This window comes from Pistacia vera, unplaced genomic scaffold (assembly GCF_008641045.1).
Source record: "Pistacia vera cultivar Batoury unplaced genomic scaffold, PisVer_v2 Contig1759, whole genome shotgun sequence".
NCBI lineage: Eukaryota > Viridiplantae > Streptophyta > Magnoliopsida > Sapindales > Anacardiaceae > Pistacia > Pistacia vera.
In genome coordinates this window covers 4,765-19,418 of record NW_022195854.1, presented here as the reverse complement: position 1 = coordinate 19,418, position 14,654 = coordinate 4,765, and the positions used below count along the sequence as shown (strand labels likewise).

The 14,654-nt window shown below is 38.4% G+C and overlaps 1 non-coding gene across 1 annotated transcript; it reads left to right on the top strand.

The window, feature by feature from the left end:
• The first annotated feature begins 14,325 nt into the window (after positions 1 to 14,325).
• On the top strand, positions 14,326 to 14,432 carry LOC116126146. Its single transcript, XR_004127438.1, has one exon. It is a non-coding gene; the product is annotated as a small nucleolar RNA R71 (small nucleolar RNA).
• The last annotated feature ends 222 nt before the right edge of the window (positions 14,433 to 14,654 follow it).

Sequence of the window (14,654 nt, the reverse complement as noted above, 5' to 3'; positions counted from 1 at the left end):
ATTGCTTCAACTTGATAACATTAGGAAACTTAGTGCTTTGCTAATAATCCTTGTGGGAACGATATCCTACCCATCACCTTATTACTTGAGCGACTAGTGCAGTTGCTAGTTTTGTATGTTGTAAGAAATACGCATCAGTGAGTAGCGGTCGGAAGGATGTCGACAAGCGGAGAGGATTGGCATTACGGTCCACCGTTGCTAAGTTTTTTTGTACTTGTTATTTTGGTATATGTAAAGAATTATATTTTATAAGTAAAGAAAAATTTGGGCCCAAATATTTTCATATACTATTTATGTATGTTTTTATTGTATATGTTCTCAAGTATACTAGTAGAAAGAAGTCATTACAAATAAGACACGTACTGTGTTGATTTTGGCTATGGGTGCAAATGTCTCTGTATAGTCTATCCCATGAGTTTGAGTGTACCCTTCTACTACTAGTCTTTCTTTAAATTGTTCGATCATACCATCAGCTTTATACTTCACAGTGTAAACCCATTGGCATCCAACAGTCCTCTTTCCTAGTGGATGATCAACAAGTTCCCAAGTCTCATTCTTCTGTAATGATTTTATCTCTTCATTTATTGCAGCTTTCCATTTTGGATTAGATAAGGCTTCCTACACACTGTTAGGAATAGATACAGTAGATAATTGCTTCACAAATGACATATTTGATTCTGACAGACGATGTTTAGACACATAATGGCTCATGGGGTATTTGACCTTACTAGATAGCTCAGGTTAATATGTTGGTTTAGGAATCCCTCTAGTACTCCGTGGTGGTAACTGTTTCCTAATTGGTTCAAACTCTAAAATAGGAACATTCTGGAAAAATGATGGTTGTGACATACTAGGAGTGAGAGGCTTAGATTGAGAAGTTTCTACGAATGGGTTTGATACCACCTCCACATCTTCATCATCCACTTCATTTTCTTGTCGAACAACAAGTCTAGTATGAGACTCATAGTCTCCCACATCTTGAACAGCATAGTCAAGAGTCTGAATTTCTTCTTGACAATACTCCCCTGAAGTTCAGACTCAAAAGAAAAATACATCAAATCTTCATGGAAGACAACATCCATCATCACAAATGTTTGTTGAGTTGGAGGATGATAACATCGATATCCCTTTTGATGAACACCATACCCAACGAAAACACATTTCAATGCACGAGGGGACAACTTGTTGCGTTGATGTTTATGGAGATGAACAAAGGCGATACAACCAAAAACATGAAGCGGTAAGTTCGGGACCGTTAGAGCATTCACTACATTACTAAGAGCCTGAAAAGGTGTTTGGAACCCAATGGAACTAGAGGGTACTCGATTGATTAGGTAGGCTGCAGAAGTAAGAGCTTTTTCCCAAAAAGATAACGGCATATGAGCTTCTATTAATGAGGCACGAATGACCTCCAATAAGTGCCTATTTTTTTGCTTAGCAACACCATTTTGTTGGGGTGTGTTGGGACAAGTAGTCTGATGAGTGATACCATGTGTTGCCAAGTACTGTTGAAGATCCGAACTGTGATATTCTCCTTCATTGTCACTTTAGAGGACCTGAATCTATGCATTATACTGCGTATAAACAATTTTGTGAAATCTCTGAAACAGCAAAATAACCTTCCCTTTGGATTTCATTAGACATACCCAAGTCATCCTTGTATAGTCATCAATAAAAGTAAAAAACCATCGGGACCCACCTAAAGTAGTAACTTGTGATGGCCCCCAAACATCTGAATGTATAAGCATACTTGGACTTTTGTTTAATGTTATTGGGAATAGGACTCGATGACTTTTGGATAATTCACAAACGTCACAGCAGAAGTTACTGATATCATGTTTTTCAAACAAACTTGGAAAAAGTTTCTTCAAATAGCCGAACGAAGCATGTCTGAGGTGCCGATGCCATAACCAAATGTCGGATTTTTGTTTATCCTTTTTAGAGTAATCTACAGTCAAAGCTTGTTGTAACACGACAGAACTTTGTGACTCTAAATCCAAGTAATACAATTGCCCCCGTCTAATACCACAACAAATCATCTGCTTTGTTTGAATACTTTTAAACTCACAAAATTCAGGCCAAAAAATCACCACACAAGATAAGCTTTTGGTTATTTTGGAGACTGAGAATAAGTTATAATTTAGGGATGGGACAACTAAGATAGAATCTAACTGTAAAGATTTTTTTACGGTTAACGAACGAACCTTCCCCAATGACCTGGTTAGATTCACCATTGGCAGTAGAAACAAAGTTTTGTGAGGATGACTTAAGGTTAGAAACATGCCTAGAATCAAATGTCATATGATCGGTAGCACCATAATCAATTATCCATGCACTATTAGAAACAAATGTACACATATTTAAAGAGTTACCATCATTTCCAGCAGTAGCTACAAATGATGAACATTGTTGGACATCTGCTTTCTTTTCCACAATAACATTAGTAGAACTTTTCATTTTGTCGTTGTTGAGCATGACAGGTTTAGTCGCCTCTGAGTAACTTGCTTCCAAATTTGGAACTGGGTTTCGATGTGTGTTTACTACAACATGCAAATATAGCAAGTGCACTATTCGTACAAAGTAATAAAGTGATGAGTGAGTATCGTTCCCACGAGGATTGGTTGCTAAGCACTGAATTTCCTATTTGTTTTCAAGTTGGGGAAACCGAAAATTGTTTGGATTTATGGGACAATATAAAACTTAACTGAAAGCAAAATTTACTAAATGTAAAAACAGCTAAATTATAAAAGCAAGATTTAACACAAGAGTAATATCAATTAAAGCAAACGGTTAGGGTTTGACTTCATTCGGACTCTACGGATTAATTCTGTGGATTTTGCTACTTTTAGATTCACATGCACGGATTGTAAATCGAACTCCCTAAGTTGTAAAACATACCTTCTCAGGCTATGAATTCCTACTTTTCCCTATCAATCTTCCGCACCCAACAAATTGAAGATTAACAAATCCAAGTTCATTAAGCTAATGGAATCCTAGATTGATTTCATTGTTTTTAAAATCTATCTCTAGTATTCACTATAACAATGGTAATTATCCAAGAAGCTCAACATGATTCATTTCTCAATCTCATCATGTTCAACAAGTAAAATCAATAAAAATCGGAATAATTACACAATCTACGCAATAGAATATAAAAGCAACAATCATCAAATGATTAATCCATAGAAATCCGAATTACATCAAAACCCTAACCCAAAATGGGTTAGTTCATAACTAAATTAACACAAACAGCAAGAAAAAAAGTAAACACAATATTCAACATATTGAAATATAGAGAAAAGAGTAGAGATCTCCCCTAGTTGGAGAATCCACAAGATTAAAGCTTAAATCTTCTTTCCAAATGTAAAAGCTACTAAAAACCCAACGAAAACCAGACGACCCCTCTCAAAATGGCAAGGTTTTTCTTATATAGCTCGCCCAAAAGACCTAAAACTTTCCTAAAATAAAACTGTGCATTTTGGAGAAAACCAAATTTCGCAGACTTCGCCGCGACGAAGAAAGAATTTCGCTGCGGTGACGAACTAAAGTGGAATCTCGTGCTTAGCTGCTTTCGCAGCGGCGAAGAATAGACTTTGCCGTGGCGAACCTTCCTGAAAAGTTCTGAATTTATAGAATTGCCCTCTGCTTGCTTTCTCCTTGAATCTTCGATCTTCGAAGCTTTCTCATGGAAACAAGCTTCATAGTGCTTCACTCTGCTTCGGAACTTTCCCCAATTCTGAGATTCGCTTACTTCTTAGTCCAGAAACTCCAATTCGCTCATTATTTGCTAAAAATGCATGTTTCGGCCTAAAACATCAAATATATAGAATTAAGTAGCAATTCAGGCATAAACGAACTAAGAAGTATCTAAAATCCGGCCAAAAAGCCTAAACGAAATAGTATAATTCTCGGATTATCAAATACCCTCAAACTAAAGACATGCTCGTCCCCGAGCATTAGGTACAAAACACAAAGAAAGAAAAACAATAAACAACCAAAAACACAAAACAACAAAACTAAAAATGATAAGACAAAAATTGGACACAAGAATTGCCTAGAATTTATACACATCTCAATAATTGTTGAAAAATTATTACTAGAAAATGTTCAACACTCCAAGAAGTTATAAGTTGCATCGACTATCTTTCTCTATGGGTTCCCCGAGTAGGTGATCCCCACTTCAGTCCACATTCCGACTTCCCATATTATTTTATGCATAAATGCAAAGTTTATCAAATGGCGGCAGACTCCATAAGCCTAAGTATCGAACTACTCTCCACTAATAATTATTAGACATCACTAAAGATCAAAAGGTCTTTACAGGGTTGTAACGTTAGGCTTGGTTAGTGGGCTTCAAAGAAAAGGAAAGGATAAACTAAGCAAGAGAACTCGATTTCCTTTAAGCAAACACTAAGACTTAAATCAACTTCCACTTTCTTTCTCAACCACCACTCAAGATGTCAACCATTTTAAAACCTTCAAACATGTGCACTTCTTATTTTTGCTACTACAATGCAATTCTCAAATTTTTTTTTTTTTTTTTTTTTTTTTTAAAGCAACAATAATCAATTTGAGGTTAATTACCCCTCTTATTCTTCTTGCCCTTATCACAACCCCCAAACTATTCTTTTAGTTCATTCACACAACTTTCCAAGCTCTTTGTGTTTGCATTAGGTTTATAATTCTCTTAAAGGTTGCAGACGTGTTTAGCATGAATGGTTGGGCATTATTGGTTGCACAAGAAAGATATGACAACGATGATTTCATAAGGCTCAAATGGGTAACTAGGGATAAAATCTATGGTCGGCTTGAAAGGCTCAAACGTTTCGAAAAACTGCCTAAATCACTTCTTCAATAATGTCTATTCCTAGAATTTCGCCTCAAGCACTTCTCAACTAGGTTTTGGAGTCCACCAACATTATCAAGACTTTACCTAATCACATAAAAGAATCTAAGCATGCCAAAATAATGAAAATGGTGGTTGAACCACTAAACAAACCTCAAGCAAAATTTCGTCAACCAACATAAACTTGAAGCAATGCTTAACATTTTTCAACAATAAAATCCCAAAAATTTTATTCTCATCATAGACTTATATAATTCATCATCGGCATACACAACAAAACATGAAAACAACTAAACACAAATAAAAAATTGTTCAAATTTTCCTTACCCCCAAACTAAAGATGACATTGTCCCCAATGTCACATTATGCACAATTTAGGAATAGAAAAATGGAATTTACAGAGGTAAGAGATAGTTCCCTCATTAATCCGTGAAGTCGGAGTTTCGCTCAACAGCATGCACACCCATTCCTTGGCTTTCTCATCACCATAATCTATAAAACAATTGAAATTTTGTGGTGTCCACGATGTTAGAAAATTTCACTGACTAATATGAAAATATTACAATCCTAATCTGGCCCTTACAACTACTAAGAAGTTTAAACAAAAATTAAACAATCCAAAATAAAAAGAAAATTAGTTCAATGTTCAAAATAAAAGACAATGACAACTGAAACAAAGAAAAATAAACTATAAAACAGGTGCTCAGGTTTCATTCTTCGGCCTTCTCCTCTCCTTTGGTGTCGTCATCTTCTGTGTCAAACCCCATCCATTCCTCTGAATCCCAGTCTGCCCATTGGAGCTTGAAGTATTAATGTTGAGCTTGGTGAAGTAGTTGTGTTGCATATCATACATCTTTGGGTATGCTCTGCCAGCCAATTTTGATGTAGTTCCATCTGTTTCATCTTACCCAACATCTACTGCATCTGCTCCTTTATTGTGGCTGTTGAACTAAATGATGTGGCAGCTTCTGTGGTTCTTTGTCTCTTTGTTCCGAAGCTAGGTTCTTTTCTTGGAGTCCGCCCAATTAGCTTCCGATAGTAGGCAATGTCGAGAACTAGGGCAGGATGGATAAGTGGTTCATCATCCGCCTTCTCTACTCCTACTCTAGTACATAGCTCGGTGATGAGATGTGGAAAGGGGAAACTCCCTCACCCTGGTTGGGCTGAATTCCGTATATACTCGTCATGATAATACTCCCCACATCCATCCTCTTTCCAGTGGCAATAGAGTACAGTAATACCGCCTTATCAAAAGTTACTGAACTATAATTTGTCTCCAGAATCATCCTCGCACACATAAAATACTGCCACAACCTAGCTGTCGATATCAGATTAGTTCCCTTGATGCTCTTCTTTCCCTTCTTCGACACCTCCCAAGGGGTATCCAGTTTTGCTATAACCTTAAGTATCTCATCCTCTTGAAATTGTTTCTTCTTAAACTCCAGATACTCATCACAGTCAATTAGACGCAAGTTATAAATGTCATTGATGACCTTCGCATCAAATGGCACATCAGTACCCCTCACAAACACATGATCAGGATCACACTCAGAGAGGTTGGAGTAAAACTCTCTTACTATCAGCTCTACAGCTGCATGTCCAGGTTCACTCATAAATGCATTCCACTTTCGCCCTTGACTCCACTCTTCAACATAGACAATGGTCAAACCCCGCTCGGCAATAAACCCTTTATCCTTCCTTTTGATTGCTCCTTCATATCGTTGCCGAGCCTTATCATTTACAAATCGATTGTCTACCTTCTTCCCTTTTCCTTTACCCTTGGACGGTACTTTGAGCGGCATATTTTGTTTGACTGTTAATACCCAAATGCACCCCCAAACAAAGGATTCAACCTAACAATTCAAATCTCTCTTGACAATTCACCTAAGTTTCAAAATTTTGCACGTAGCCCCCCAAAAATCACTCTTCATCCAAACTCAACAAAACACTCCAAAATTGAAAACCCAAACTCCTCAACACCACACAAATCAAGATCCACACTTCTTTACTCCAAATCAAAGCACAAACTTCACAAAAATTCCACAACTCAACTCATCCAAACAATAATTCTCAAACTTAAAGCACAACAATCAAAATTTAGCAATTTAGATGTTGGAGAACTTGAAATCTTACCCTTCTCACGCTGAAAGCACCACCAATTTCACCAATTGCAGCCCAGATTACAAGATCCCCAAATTTTTAAAAACCAAGGGTTTCCAAAATTTTCTTCAATTTTTCACACAAATCCTTGCTGAAATGAGTTGTTTTTGTGTTTAGAAGGGTTAAGGAGTGAGGAAGAGCGATGGGAATTCACTGGAGAAGCCCTGGACTGAAGGTGGAATAGTTTTGCTCTCGAATGTGTTTTGAAGTTTTCACGAAAATGAAGAGTCGCAAGTGACTATTTATAAAAAGCAGTTTTCACCGCGGCGAAGTTCTTCATTCAATGAAAAATTAAACCCAGTCGATGCCGCGATGAAGAAACATTCTTCGCCACAGCAAAAATTTCCAGAGCGTACAACACCGCGGCGAACTTCCCTTAGCTCAATTTTGCAAAACTCTTTCTGCTACAGCAAAGAAAATTGTTTTGCCGCGGCTAAAAATTCCAGGGAGTATGTCACCTCGGTGAAGAACAAACTTCACCGCGGTGAAATCTGGGACTTTTCGAATTCCATTTTGTGCAAAATGTGCTTCGCTGTGGCAAAAACTGGAAGTCTTCCCTTTTTTTTGCCTTAGTTTGATATTTGACTTGAAACACCCAAAAACACACTAAATCAAAATCATTCTAATTCATAAAACAATTAAACAAATTCAAAGCAACAAACAAATGAAAACACTTGGGTTGCCTCCCAAGAAGTGCTTGTTTATAGTCAGAAGCTCGACTTTCTCAAGTCCTCATGTCGGGATGTCAAGTTGGACGGGAATTGACTTGCAACTCATCACCCCATCAATGTATGGCTTCAGTCTCTGTCCATTGACCTTAAATGTGCCATTTTCTTCATGTGACACTTCCGCAACCCCGTATGGGTAGACTCTTGTAACTATGAAGGGTCCGGACCATCTAGACTTAAGTTTTCCAGGGAATAGCCTAAGTCTAGAATTATACAACAACACTTTCTAACCCACTTCAAAGTTCTTCTTCCTGATATGCTTGTCATGCCACCTTTTTGTCATTTCTTTGTAAATCCAAGCATTCTCAAACGCTTCGTGATGGAACTCATCGAGTTCATTCAAAGACAGCATCCTTTCCTCCTCAACAGCTCGTAAGTCCATGTTTAGATGTTTGACTGCCCAGTATGCTTTATGCTAGAGTTCTACTAGCAAGTGACATGCCTTTCCATAGACCATCCTAAATGGAGACATACCAATTGGAGTCTTAAATGCAGTGTGATAGGCCCATCATGCATCATCTAATTTTCGTGACCAATCCTTCCTAGATGCATTAACTGTCTTTTCTAAAATTCCCTTAAGTTCTCTGTTTGACACTTCCACTTGCCCGCTAGTCTGTGGATGATATGGTGTCGCAACTCTATGTTTCACTCCATATTTTCCCAACAATGCATCTAATTGCCTATCGCAAAAATGTGATCCTCCATCATTGATGAGTGCCCGTGGTACCCCAAATCTTAAGAAAATGTTCTTTCTCACAAAATTAACCACCATCCTGGCATCATTGGATGGCAATACAACTACTTCCACCCATTTCGATACGTAATCCACTGCTACCAAAATGTACATGTTCCCATAAGAATTAGGGAAATGACCCATGAAGTCAATTCCCCACACATCGAACATCTCAACAACTAGGATATTGTTCAACGACATCTCATCTTTCTTCAAAATATTTCCACTCCGTTGACATTGATCACATTCCTGAACCATCCGGAAGGCATCCTTGAATAGGGTTGGCCAATAAAATCCAGATTAAAGGACCTTGGCCGCAGTCCTTGTTCATCCAAAATGACAACCCTCTTCTCTCTCATGACAATGTCGTAGAATACTCTCTATCTACTCTTCCGGTACACACCTGCGTATTATCTGATCAGCACAGTGTTTAGGGTTCTTCCCATAAATAATACTTCAAATCAGAGAAAAGCTTCCTCTTCTGCTGAAAGGTCATGCCATTCGGGAGCATTCTCGATGACAAGTAGTTTGCAAAATCTGCATACTAAGGTGCTTCTTCCACTCTCATCTATTTCTCATCCGGGAAAGCTTCTTTGATTTGGGGTTCTTCTTCTCTTCCCTGACTTAGTCATTCAATCCTTGACAAGTAATCCGCCACCACATTTTTCGACCCCTTTTTATCTCGGATTTCTAACTCAAACTCTTGTAGTAGTAGGATCCATCTTATCAGCCGAGGTTTCGCTTCTTACTTTGCCAACAGGTGCTTGAGTGCCGAATGATCTGTGTAGACTATCACCATGTCAAATGCAAAAACCACAGCTAACAACTCTTTTTCAGTGGTGGTGTAATTCAATTGTGCATCTGTGAATGTCTTGCTAGCATACTGAATTACATGCAACACTTTGTTCTTTCTTTGTCCTAACACTACTCCTAGTGCAAAATCACTAGCATCACACATCAATTCAAATGGTAGTCCCCAATCGGGAACTGCAATAATAGGTGCAGACACTAATAATTTTTTAGAGTTTGAAAAGCATGCATGCATTCATCATCAAAATCAAAAGCAACATCTTTAATCAATAAATTACAGAGGGGTTTAGAGATTTTAGAAAAATCCTTGATAAACCGTCTATAAAACCCCGCATGCCCCAAGAATCTCTAAACTACCTTAACATTGGATGGTGGTGGCAGCTTCTCAATCACTTCTGTTTTTGCTTGATCCACTTTTATGCCATCCTTTGAAATTCTGTGACCAAGCACAATTCCTTCCTGTACCATGAAGTGGCACTTCTTCCAATTAAGCACCAAATTCGTCTCCTGACATAACTGCAAAACAAATGAGAGATTAGATAAGCAATTGTCAAAGGATGAACCAAAAACAGAGAAGTCATCCATGAAAACTTCTATAAACTGCTCCACCATGTCACCAAAGATAGACATCATGCATCTCTGAAATGTGGCTGGTGCATTGCATAATCCGAAAGGCATCTTTCTATAAGCAAAGGTACCGTAGGGACAAGTGCAAATTGTCTTCTCTTGATCTTTAGGAGCAATGGCGATTTGATTATATCATGAAAAACCATCCAGGAAACAGTAGTAAGCATGCCCTGCCAGTCTCTCCAACATTTGATCGATGAAAGGAAGTGGAAAATGATCATTCCTTGTCGCTTTATTCAATTTTCGATAGTCAATGCACACTCTCCAACCTATGACTGTCCTGGTTGGTATCAATTCATTGTTTTCATTCTTTATCACTGTGATACCACCTTTCTTTGGAACAACTTGCACCGGGCTCACCCATAGACTATCAGAAATAGGATATATTATGCCCGAATCTAGAAGTTTCACCACTTCCTTTCTCACCACTTCCTTCATCAAAGGATTCAATCTTCGTTGTGGTTGCACCCTAGGCTTGATATCATCTTCCATAAGTATCTTATGCATGCAAAAAGATGGAGAGATCCCTCTAATATCCAAAATAGTCCATCCAATTGCTGCTCTATGTTCTCTTAATACCCGAATCAACCGCTCTTCTTCCAATTTACTCAACCTTGAACTGATGATTACTGGGAAAGTTTCAGATTCACCAAGATACACATATTTGAGGTGGGAAGGTAAAGGCTTCAGTTCAAGTTTCGGAGGTTCTTCCTTTCTTTCCTTTTCCTTCTCTTTCTCAAAATCAAATTCCTCAAATTCTAGATCTTGGCTCTCAACCATCGACTGAAGTGCTTCCAACAATCTAGCACATTCATTCTTTGTCGGCTCATCTACCTCTATTGTTTTTTATTGAGCAATACATGCTTCTAGAGGTAGTTGCGGAGTGTTCTCTTCAATAGCCTCTACTACTAGTTTATCCACCACGTCAACACTAAAGCACGAATTTGATTCTGATGGAAACTTCATAGCCTCAAAAACATTGAACATTACTATTTCATCTTGAACTCTTAACAGTAACTTTCCTTCTTGTACATCAATGAGAGGTCTCCCGGTGGCTAGAAATGATCTTCCTAAAATGAGAGGCATTTCCTTATCCTCTTCCATGTCTAATACAGCAAAGTCCGCCGGAAAAATAATCTTGTCCACCTTCACTAACACATCTTCAACTATACCCCTTGGATGTTTGATGGATTTATCTGTAAGCTACAACGACATGGTCGTTGGCTTCACCTCACCAATTCCTAATCTCCTAAAAACAAAAAAAGGCATTAGATTGATGCTCGCACCTAAATCACACAAAGCTCTATCAAATGTAATGTCTCATATAATACAAGGAATAGTAAAACTCTCTGGGTCTTTCAGTTTCGGGGGTAACTTTTTCTGTAGAATTATGCTACACTCCTCCGTGAGCATCACTGTTTCCTCATCTTCTAAGTTCCTTTTTTTTGATAAAATCTCCTTGAGAAATTTCGCATTGCTCGGCATTTGTTGCAATGCATCTGCAAAAGGAATGTTAATATGCAGTTTTTTAAATATTTCAATGAATTTGGAAAACTGCTTATCTTGATTCTTTTTATTGAGTCTCTAAGGAAAAGGCACAGGAGGGGTGTGATGTTCCAACTCTAGTGGTATCTCGGGGAATGGCAATTTCTCTTTCTTTTGTCTTTGCCTCTCTTCCCGCTTTTGTTCATCTTCCCTAGAACTGGTTGGTTTCTCTTCAGCAACAATCTCTTCATCAACTTCCTCATCAGAATCTTCCTTTTCCTTTGATGGACTATCTTCTTTCCCTGATTGTTCCACCTCTTCCAAAACTGTCCCACTCCTCATAGTTATTGCATTTGCTTGCTCACGTGGGTTAGTCACTATGTTGCTTGGTAGGGAACCCTGTGGTCTCTCATTTAGCTTATCAACCAATTGCCCCACCTGTAACTCCAAGTTCCGAATGGATGCCCCTTGATTTTTAAAATTCGTCCTCGTCTCATTCATGAAACCTGTGGTCTCTTGCATAATTTTTCCAAACATATCCTCCAGTTTTGTCACTCTTTGCTCTCCTTGTTGATTGTTCACACATGCTTGGTTCTTTGGCATTGCTCTTTGGTTCCATTGATTGTTCTGCTGATTCTGATTGCCCCAAGACAGGTTCAGATGATGTTAGAGTAGATGCCCTGAGCCAATCAATTATTGTAGAATTGACTCTTTGTAATAATGTTCATTAATCAATAAAAGGCATTTTATTCTATATCGCGTAAATCATTATTATTGCAATATGTATTGATATATGTCCTTAGAATGGTAGAGCCGTGACGAGGGTATCAAGTGTTTCAAATCTTGATAGTGAGAACCCTATGAGCACATATGGTGGCCATTCTAGAAACGTCCGTAGCCCCAGTATTATTCTGAACTAAGGGCACAGATAATACGGTAAGGCTATCATAGTGTTGAACGACCCTGTCGAAAGGCAGTGACTGATCTCACTTGTCAAGGTTGTTTGGTGACAACCTGGTGCAACACATGGGTGCTTGTTGTAGGCGAATACACCACAGCAAGTTCACTGGACTGACCCACCAGAGGATTCCATATGGATGGTAACCCCAGTGTCTATGGAACAAATCCTCTAACGAATGGTGGTGCATGTGATCCTTAGACTTGAGATCACCGGAGCGCCTTGTGCACCGATTGGTGTAGTTTGACACTAGCCTAACGCAGTTCTTTTCAGAGCTGTCAATACGGTGGTGATTGGCTGCATCAAGGAGTGTATCAAGACTATGGTGGATTGACAGAGGATTTATCACTCCCGGGTACGGGAGAAAGTTATCTCACGGCGCAATTCAGTATATGGCAATGACACTAAAACTGTGGCCACAGTGGGATTGAGTTGTTGCTCTATCCAGTTTATAATACGGGTCATTGGTCCAGAAACTGAATAAATAATATCGAGAGTAACCGAAGGTTGACACTATTTCTATGCCTTCGTCTCGTCGAGATAACGTATGATGAAAGGATCGAATTGCACGGTAACCATATCGTTGACAGGTAGCTACTTTGCTGAATCCGAATCTATCGGGTGGCCATGATGCCTTGCTAGGGGCCAATCTTGGTCTGTGTATTAGTGAGACGATTAATTGGTGTTAATCGCAATACTATACACTGCCGATATGATGAGGAGCCTAAGGGTCACACACATAGAAGACAATTTAAGATGCAAGAAGAAAGAAGGGCGTTTTCGTCTTTTAAGGCGAAAGGGTATTTTGGTAATTTCACAGTGCAATTAAATTTGCTGAGGTCGTAGCCTTTATTTAATTTGTTAGAAAAATTAAATAAGTGAAATTACGTTTAAATGTGTGTTCGCACATATTTAAATATATTATCATTATTGTTAAATGTTAATATATATTTAAATATATATTAATTGATTTTAATTGAGATAATGATGGAAAATAAAATAAATCAAATTGGGAGTGTTTGGCAACATGGGGCGTTTGGGTTGGAGCCCAAGCCTATTCCATATGGGATTAGGGCAAATTGTTTTTTTAAATATAAAAGGAAAAGTGTGTGATTTTTAATTAATGATTTTTTTCTTTGTAAAACCAAAACACACAGCAGTCTTTTGGCTTCTCCCACGGCAGTAACACCTATGGCCTAAAATCAATTCAATTGATTTTGTTTTCTTCTTAATCTTGAAGCCAAAGAGGATCTAGCAAATCCCTCTTTGGTTCTTTTGAGATTTTCTTCGTGTGGACTGCACAAGTTCGATCCTACACTTGGATCGGTAGCAAAACATTCATCGACAAATCTGGAGGAGCCTCGAACGTGCGTTTGTTTCTTTAAACTCATGTTGAATATTTATGTAGATTTTATTTAATATAAATTGTAAAAATCATACCCTTGATCTTGGCTCTTGTAAACGATTCCTGAGTTATATTATTTTTGTTTCCGCTGCGTATACGGGACCGTTTACTAACAGATGATTCCTCCACCCAGGATTATATGTATTGGAGTACGGATTGTTCGGTTGCCTCTGATTTCCTGCCAAGTAGTTAACCTATTCTGATGATGAAGACGCTGAAGCAAATGTGTTCCCCACTTGACATTCACTGCTCACATGACTACCTGCATAAAAATCACAGGTTAGTTGAGGTGCTAGAATAGAATTTACCTGCATACTTCCCAACTGCTTCTGAAGTGCTGTGAGTTGGGCTGAAATGGCCGTGTATGCATCAACTTCATGAAAACCCATAGATTTCTTCTGTTGCACCCTTTCATTAAGTCTTTCATAGTTGTTACTTTCCAAAACTACAAGCAACTCATGAGCTTCTTTCGATGTCTTATTTTGCAATGCTCCTCTCGATGCTGCATCAACCATGGTTTGCACATTAACCATCAATCCATTGTAAAACATTTGGACTTGCATCCAAACTGGCAACCCATGGTGTAGACACCTCCTCAGTAATTACTTGTATCTTTCCCAAGCCTCATATAATGATTCAGACTCTTCCTGTAGAAACAATGTGATATCATTTCTCAGTTTTGCCGATTTTGCTGAAGGAAAGAATTTGGTAGGAACTTCTGCGTTAAATCATTCCATGTTATGATCGTTCCTGATGGTGGTGCCATTAATCATCCCTCGGCTTTATCCCTCAATGAAAACAGGAACAGTCTCAATCTGATGGCATCATCTGACACTCCGTTTGACTTGAAAGTATCACAAATCTCCAAAAAATTGGCAATCTATAGATTTGGATCTTCCTTC